Source organism: Ruditapes philippinarum, unplaced genomic scaffold (genome assembly GCF_026571515.1).
Source record: "Ruditapes philippinarum isolate M1 unplaced genomic scaffold, ASM2657151v2 ctg281_1_1_1_1, whole genome shotgun sequence".
NCBI lineage: Eukaryota > Metazoa > Mollusca > Bivalvia > Venerida > Veneridae > Ruditapes > Ruditapes philippinarum.
The window spans coordinates 121260-129048 of NW_026851635.1; the positions used below are offsets into that span (position 1 = coordinate 121260).

The 7789-nt window shown below is 33.3% G+C and overlaps 1 long non-coding RNA gene across 1 annotated transcript; it reads left to right on the forward strand.

The window, feature by feature from the left end:
- The first annotated feature begins 225 nt into the window (after positions 1 to 225).
- On the forward strand, positions 226 to 2782 carry LOC132725114 (uncharacterized). The gene is made up of 3 exons (XR_009625011.1): positions 226 to 527; positions 2129 to 2279; positions 2483 to 2782. It is a non-coding gene; the product is annotated as an uncharacterized LOC132725114 (long non-coding RNA).
- The last annotated feature ends 5007 nt before the right edge of the window (positions 2783 to 7789 follow it).

A 7789-nucleotide genomic window follows, 5' to 3' on the forward strand; every position in this document is an offset into this window, starting at 1 on the left:
CAATCTGGGTACGACAACGCATCAAATTGATTTCAACAGTATGGTAAATGATTAAATCAACTTCTTAAATGTGTAAAAATTCTCCAGTTACAATACTACTTATTAAGGTGGAATTATGACCGTTCCAATTGGTTTACAAGAGAAACATTTGCTGACAGTATCTTTATAGAAAGGACATCAATGCTTATATTTTATTATAAGCTACTTCATGTTGTTTTGATAACAGATAGAAATCCCGTATGAGTGCAATTTCTAAATGATAACCAAACTCTTGCTCTTATGTTTATAGATTCACATTTTCATAAGTCGTATCATATTTCTCGTAGGGAAAAATTATAACATTTCGAACTTTTACTCTTTTCACAGATTATTTACCCGTGGCGAATTTATCTGCAGCTTCAACAGAGAATACAACGGCGGTGCTTACTTGTATTTGCCATTGTAACCCACCTTGTCAAATATTTTTTGTTACTTATTCCTATCACACACCTGACATTGTTTTCAATAAGACATATCCTTGTGAACCAGTAAGTTCCGTTCCTTTGGCATTACTCCTAAATGTAGGATATGATTTGAATTAAATTACAGTGACAATTATATCCATGGAACTTTGGTATGTTTGTCAAAGTCTTATTTTCATAACATTTGTGTCCCAACTTTCATATCCTAAACAGTTATATTCTAGCATCGAGCTATTGATATAAATTTATATGCAATAATGACAATCGGAACAACTCGACTATTATTCATAATACTCCCGGAGTTAGTACAGTTGGATTGTTAATAGTTCATATCAAAATAATTTATTTTACTCGTATGCCTATAAAAGGGACTTGTACACGATATCATGCATATAAAATGCCTAAATAATCCTAGAATTAAATACACTTTTGTCTACATGATTAGTTTGAGCTGAGGTTAGGCTGTTCTTTTTATTTATACCATTGTGTTGAATGTCCTTATCTGCAGTTAAACGCAGAGGACCGAGAAGATGCGATTGACAACAATAAATGGGTTTTGCACAGAACGTAAAGGCATTTTTTAAAATTATTTTTGCTATGTTTTAATTGAACTGACAAATGGACTTATTCAAAACGGGGTCTAAATTATCTTTAAAAAAGTCACATCTCATATTAGATTAACTGACTGTATTAATACCACGGAAGAATATTGCAGAGATCTTATAGCTGCCATGAAATTAGCTACTTTAAGTGAAAGAAAGAGCATCGAAACACGAAGCTGTCTGATTTGGACGAGAGTGCGTATCCCCCGAATATTTATCAGATTGCCGAGTGTTTTGATGTTCTTTCTCTTTTGTATCATAGTTAAACATAAAAAAACATAATCCATGTTGTCACTATATGAAACCCCAGAAAAAAGTAACCAAAGTGCGAGCATTTGAGTATAATATTTCTATCGCTTTCTCTTTCTCTGCCGTCACAATAAGTAAACCACAGCAAAAATGAGCCGATCAATGGGCAACAGAAAGGTCCTCAAACTATGATACAACAACCCATTTGTATCATAGTCTGGGAACCTTTCTATTGAAAATGTGTCAGAGTTAAATCGTATACATATACATGCACATTAACTGGAAACATGCCTATTGATTGGCTCATTGTCTTGGGGTTTACTTATTGTAACAACAGAGAACGGAATAGTGACAGAAATATCATATCCAAATGATTGTTCTTGGGCTACTTTTGACTTTTTTCTGGGGTTTCATAATGTGACAACAGGGAACTTGTTTTCATTTTTGTCTATGATACAAATGAGAAAAAACATCAAAACACTCGGCAATCTGATAGCCTCGTACAAATCAGATAGCCTCGTGTTTCGATGCTCTTTCTGTTACTTAGACCGTAGTGCAATTATTATTATCTCGAATAGTATTCCATTGAAACTATTGCCCCTGGCATACGTTACCTTTAACCAGTGAGCTCAAAACTAGCTTTAACTATTTTTATGTAACTGAAATCCATGACGCCCCAAATTTTCCTCGAACTTTCAGGCTTTGAAATTTGTAAGCGCTAGCTGGATTTGATATTCATTCATTGGTATTGAAAACATTTCGTCGCAGGTTTATAAAGCATTTTGTCATTGTTTACATTTTTATTGCTTTACATAGGATCTAACTCGTGAAAATCGAACATTGTGTGGCGTTGTAACAACAATAGGAATAACAAAAGAAAGTAACGGTCGCGAAGAAAACCAATGCAAATTCCATTACAAAAACCTTGGGAACATCTTAACACTTACTCCAAAAAATATGTTTTACTGTAAGTCAATTGTTGTAAAAACTTATTTTTTTGTGGTTGTGTTTTGTTACTGTTGTTGTTGTTTGCGTTGATTTTAAATGATGTAAAGGTATCTAAATTTTATTATAAGCCAAGTTAATATTTAAGCACAACTTAAATAGTATTTATAATGTGACACTAAATAATGCAATAATATGAAAAGATGTAACATTTTTTTCATTCAGTTCCACCAACATATGTCAACATTACTGCAAGTAAAGATGATAAAACCTTAACCCTAAACTGCACAACCGATTCGTCAAACCCTGTAGCTATGTTAAATTGGTATAAGGGGAATGAAGATGTAGCCTCAACTAACTCTATTATCACAAGTAATTATCAGCCAATCATTGCTGACTCGGAGTATAATGGTAAAAGTATATCGCAATCTCTCGACATTAACGTATACAATGTCAAAGATGAAGAGGTGGCTTTCTGTTGTGCAAAACAATTGAATACCGAGATCTGTACATCTATTCCAGTAGCACCATTTAGAGAATCATGTGAGTATTATACGAGATGTAACTTTACCTTTTGTTTATAACGTAACAAACCATCAATTGTGAATCGTGACAATAAGATACATAAGTCATCACGGATAGAGGGTAACATGGTATCGTTTGCATCTTTTTGAATGCTTATAACAATTTCTCTTCCTATAGATCAAGTGAAGATCGTTTGCTAAAGTTAATTAATTTATGTCGTTGAAGTATTGACTGATCATACAATTACAAGAATACAACCTATTGTAATAATCCGACCCGAATACAAATTTATTTTTACGAATCGAATCCGTATGTTTAAGGAAGCATTGAATATTTCCACTGTTATTATAACTGAATTTACAGTTGTTGTTTTTTCTTTTGGATATAATATCTTTATCTTATTAATCGTACTAGAGATTTAAGATAAAAATATTGTTAATTAAACAAGGATATTTTCACATTCACTCATTGAGACAAATACATTATTAAATAAGGCATGAAAAATCATTTTGCCATACCCCGTCTGTATTAGTCTACGAGTATAAAAGAAGTCGTTTGATACCGTCTTCAATATATAGTTTTTCTTTCTTTAACAGCTGATGGTTCAAGTCTTACAGCCTGGATGACTTTGATTATTGTTGAGGTTTCCGCCGTTATCATTTAACTGAACAGTGTAACTCTTTTTGTTTTGAGTGTTTCTTTAAATTACTGTGTTTCCCGTGTGCGATGAGAGTTCATTAAACATTTTTGTGTACGATGGGCAAGCGTTTGAGACTTCTTAGATAGATATATATTTTTTACTCAACAACTTAAAATATAAGATATCATATAATCGTTTGGATAATAACCTATGTTTTACTTTAACGTTAATATAAAGTTTCAATTCATTTTTTCTTGTTGTTTTCTTAATTAATTGCAAGCATGTAACACGTTTAACGTGAAGTTTCTCAAAGAAAATCAACGTTAATGCAAAGAGAGTTGGTCAGACCGCGAGCGTCAACAACCGATCCGTAAAGCCCTGAAGCTTTTATGAACTGGTATTAGGGGGATAAAGATTTATTCTCAGATAATACAATTATATACAATCTATATTTTTCTTTAAATCAAAAAATTTTATTTCTTTTCCAGTGTTTTATTTTAAATATAATATAATTCTGAAAAAAATAGGAAATTATAAAAATTTAAATTTTTACTTAGCCGACTAAAATAACTGAATGGGTTTTAAAAAAAATAAAAACAAATGGGGAAAACAGGAAATAAAATGCTGTTTACGTAAATTTTTTCTTTTTTAAAAAATCGATTTTATCAAACATATTAAAAAAAGTAACAAAATTTGAAAATTAACAATTTCTTTATTTTTAAAATATTAGTGACGTCATATGCGATACTCTTTAAGGAAATTCGCGACCTTACGCGACAAAATCAGTAAAAAAATCCCTTAAAAAGCAGGAAATAAAAAGAAAAAATATTTGTTTTATATATAAGATTGAAAAATAGCTGCCGGTTTCTTTTTGCCACGCGGAATTTTGGCAAATTCAATCCTTTTTTTCTTAACAAAAATGAAAACTATCTTAAATTGTGTTACATTTACTAAAACGTTTAAAAGTTAATATGTTTTGTTTTCCTATCTTTACTACTTCTTTTATAAAAATGCATTCAAAGATTGCATTTCCCATGGGACTTTTTTTGTCCTACATTTGCCATGGCAAATTTGCCATGGCAATTACATAAAGTTTGCCATGGCAAAATACTGTAAAAAAAACTGCATTGAAATGTAGGATTTTTCGGTCTTTGGAGAAAGTTTCATTAATTTATGCATGGTAGAAGACAAATTAGAATAGAATATTTTATAAAAATAAGAAAAGTTTATAGTTGGAATATCTTTTCTTTCCAACTCCGGGTCATGTTTAAACAAATAAATGACATTTTAAAATGACAACAATAATGAGATCAAGGATCAAATATAATTATTTATGCTAAACAATAGTAAAGCTTGAGTGGTAGTTATATAAAAGAGAGAAAGCCAGACACGGCCAAATTGAAAATGATGCAGGCTCGGTCTGATTGAGCCTGTTCATGGACGGTACTGGTAAGTGCAAGTTACCGTCAATGTCCCCTAGCACCGGCTTAAGCAGTAATCAACATTGAACATAAACTGGTAAAATTTGGAATTTTGAAACATCCGCAGATGTGTTCATGTGGAACCTTCAATGTGACACGTTGATGCCATTCCATGAAAAGCGGCATATGATCTCCAAGAAAACAATGCGTTTGCCCTTAACGAGAACTAAATAAAGTGGAATTTTGAAAGTGGGTTACAGGTTATGAAGCCTGCATTTCCATGGATATAACATCAGAAGACAAATTCAAAAAGCATGTCATATATCCTAAGGGTGGTTCAAGAGTATTCAAGTACTGGAACAAATTAATCTTTTTTTTAATATTTACGTCTTTATCATTATGTTTTCGATGTGAACGTCTTCAAGAACATTATAGAATAAGGGGTCGAAATGTCCGGTCAATTTAAGGGGTCTAAGTGTCTTAGGGGTCTAAGTGTCATGGGTCGAGATGTCTTAGAGGTCGGGGTGTCAAGGGGTCGAGATGTCATAGACTCAAAATTTACCATTACACAAAAAACTGTCTGACATCAGACATGTCAGATGAGCGCTTTGGGGCCAATGCCTACCCCCCCCCCCTTGTTTAATATATGAGCCTAGTTATATCAATTATGTTAATGCATGTATCACGGACTTCCCCGATCGTGAGCGGGTGCGACGAGCTGCTAAGGAGCTGAAGGGATCTATCTATGGCATATCAGAACAGTATCCGAAAGAAATAGTAGATCAACGCCGGAAGTTAATCCCTATCATGTAACAGGCCCGCCGAGGATGGAAATGGAAGCATACCTTAAGATGGACAAACTTTACATTAACAATCAGCTTTATAGAGAATCATGCTAGAACCAAGTTGGGATTTTAAAATATATATCGTGAACGTAGAAGGACTTACTGTGGAAAAAAAATGCAAGGATTTTTAACATATTATGTAAAAATGATATATCATCGTCTAATGAGACATGGACAAACAAATCGTCAAATATTGAACTAAAGGCTATTCAAACCCAATTCATTCATATCGGCAAATTTAACACCGTAGGTAAGCGTCAAGCGGGCGACTTGTGGTATAATATTAAAGACACTATAGCAAGAATAAAAATGTTAAAATTCTATAGACTGATTATTTGGTTAAAAAAATAGATAAAACATTTTCAATATTAGAGATGATATATATATATTTTTTTACATACATCGCACCTGAAATGCTTCCCCTGTACATAACGTTTACAATATTGATAGTTTTTCACAACTTGAACAAGATATTATGGACTATAATTTGCTAGGCAAAATATTTGTAGTAGGCGATCTTAATAGTAGAACTGGTTGTAAAGCTGATTTTATTCAGTTTGACAGAAATATCAGTACTGGTGACTTAATAACTATTGATAATCCCATGCCTCGCATTTCTCGAGATACTACGTCAAATCGGTTCGGTGATTATTTACTTGATCTCTGTAAAGCAACCAATCAGCGAATAGTTAACGGCCGCTGGCCAGGTGATCATTGTGGCGCCGTTATATGTCGCAACGCCGCTAAATGTCGCACTTGCCGCTAAATGTTGCAAAACCATTTGACGTTAAATGTCGCAATGTTAACGTTTAATGTCGCACGAATTTCCCTTACCGTTAAATGTCGCAACACTACCGTTAAATGTCGCAAGATGTAATTTTATGTTGAACTCAAGTTTTATTGTTGTATCATATTAATTTAATCTGCCTACTCAATTTGAAAGCGAGTGAATTTATTATATATGGAACTGCGCTACAATTTAGGCGGCGATGATACTCATCTTGTAAAAATAAATGTATATTTGTTTTGCGTTCGATTTTTAGCTGATCTATGCAAGTACATATTGATAATTATACAATTGTCTACTATTTGATAAAACTGCAAAATTGACATTGTTCTGTAATTAGAGTTTTAGTACAATTGTGTCTGTAAAATGGAAGAAGAGACAGGGCTGCCTGAGGTGGCAGTCTGATGGCCCTAGTTGACTGAGGAGGCAAATTGGTCTCGCTGTTGGAAGAGGAAGCCTAAATTGCTGACGCCCTGGCCTTAGGAGTTTGCCTAACGCCCTGTTAGCCTTACGTTGGCAGCCTAGTAATTCTGAGGAGGCCGCCTAACATCCTAACAGCCTATCGATGTCAGCTTTGCAACCTGAAGTTTGGCAATCCAACAGCTTAGAGTCGGCAGCCCCTAAGTAGTTTAAAGTTAGTGACTTATATTATAAATATGGAAACAATTTAAAATACAGGTAAAATCACTATGAAAGGTCATGCAAAAGCACATACACATGCAATGATTATGGGAAAAAAAACGCCTTTACTTTAGGGCACTTAACTTTGTAGTCTAATAGCCTAAAGCTGGCAGTCCTAGGAGCCTGGCAGCCCTAAAATTGGTGTCATGTTATAAAAAATGGAACGATCAAAATAATAAAACGGCAAGTTGGATTTTTTCCTAAAATCTACTCGTTACAAATGGCTTCATAATTTACACATTTATGAATCAATACAATATACTTGATCCTGGCAAGTAACATAATTATTGCATAAATTTTAATCAAGTTATTGTCATTTTCAGCAGTTTGAGAATGAATATCGTTAACCTAAACCGGCAGTTGGATTTATTTAAGTACTGTGAATACTTATGGCTTCATAATTTCCACACTTACTTATTTATAAAAAGTTCATGATTTTGCCATCCATTTTCCTAAGTTATATTCCTTTTTTTTACTTTGAAAATAGGATCTTGTATGGTTAACCTATTCCGGTAAGTTGGATTTATCTTAAAAATTTATTTAATGATATCCTCCATATTTGGTAGGTGGATACCATTAATGGCCGTGTATTTTTCATGGAGTAAGGGGTCTCTAGTGTCAAGGTCACTTGTG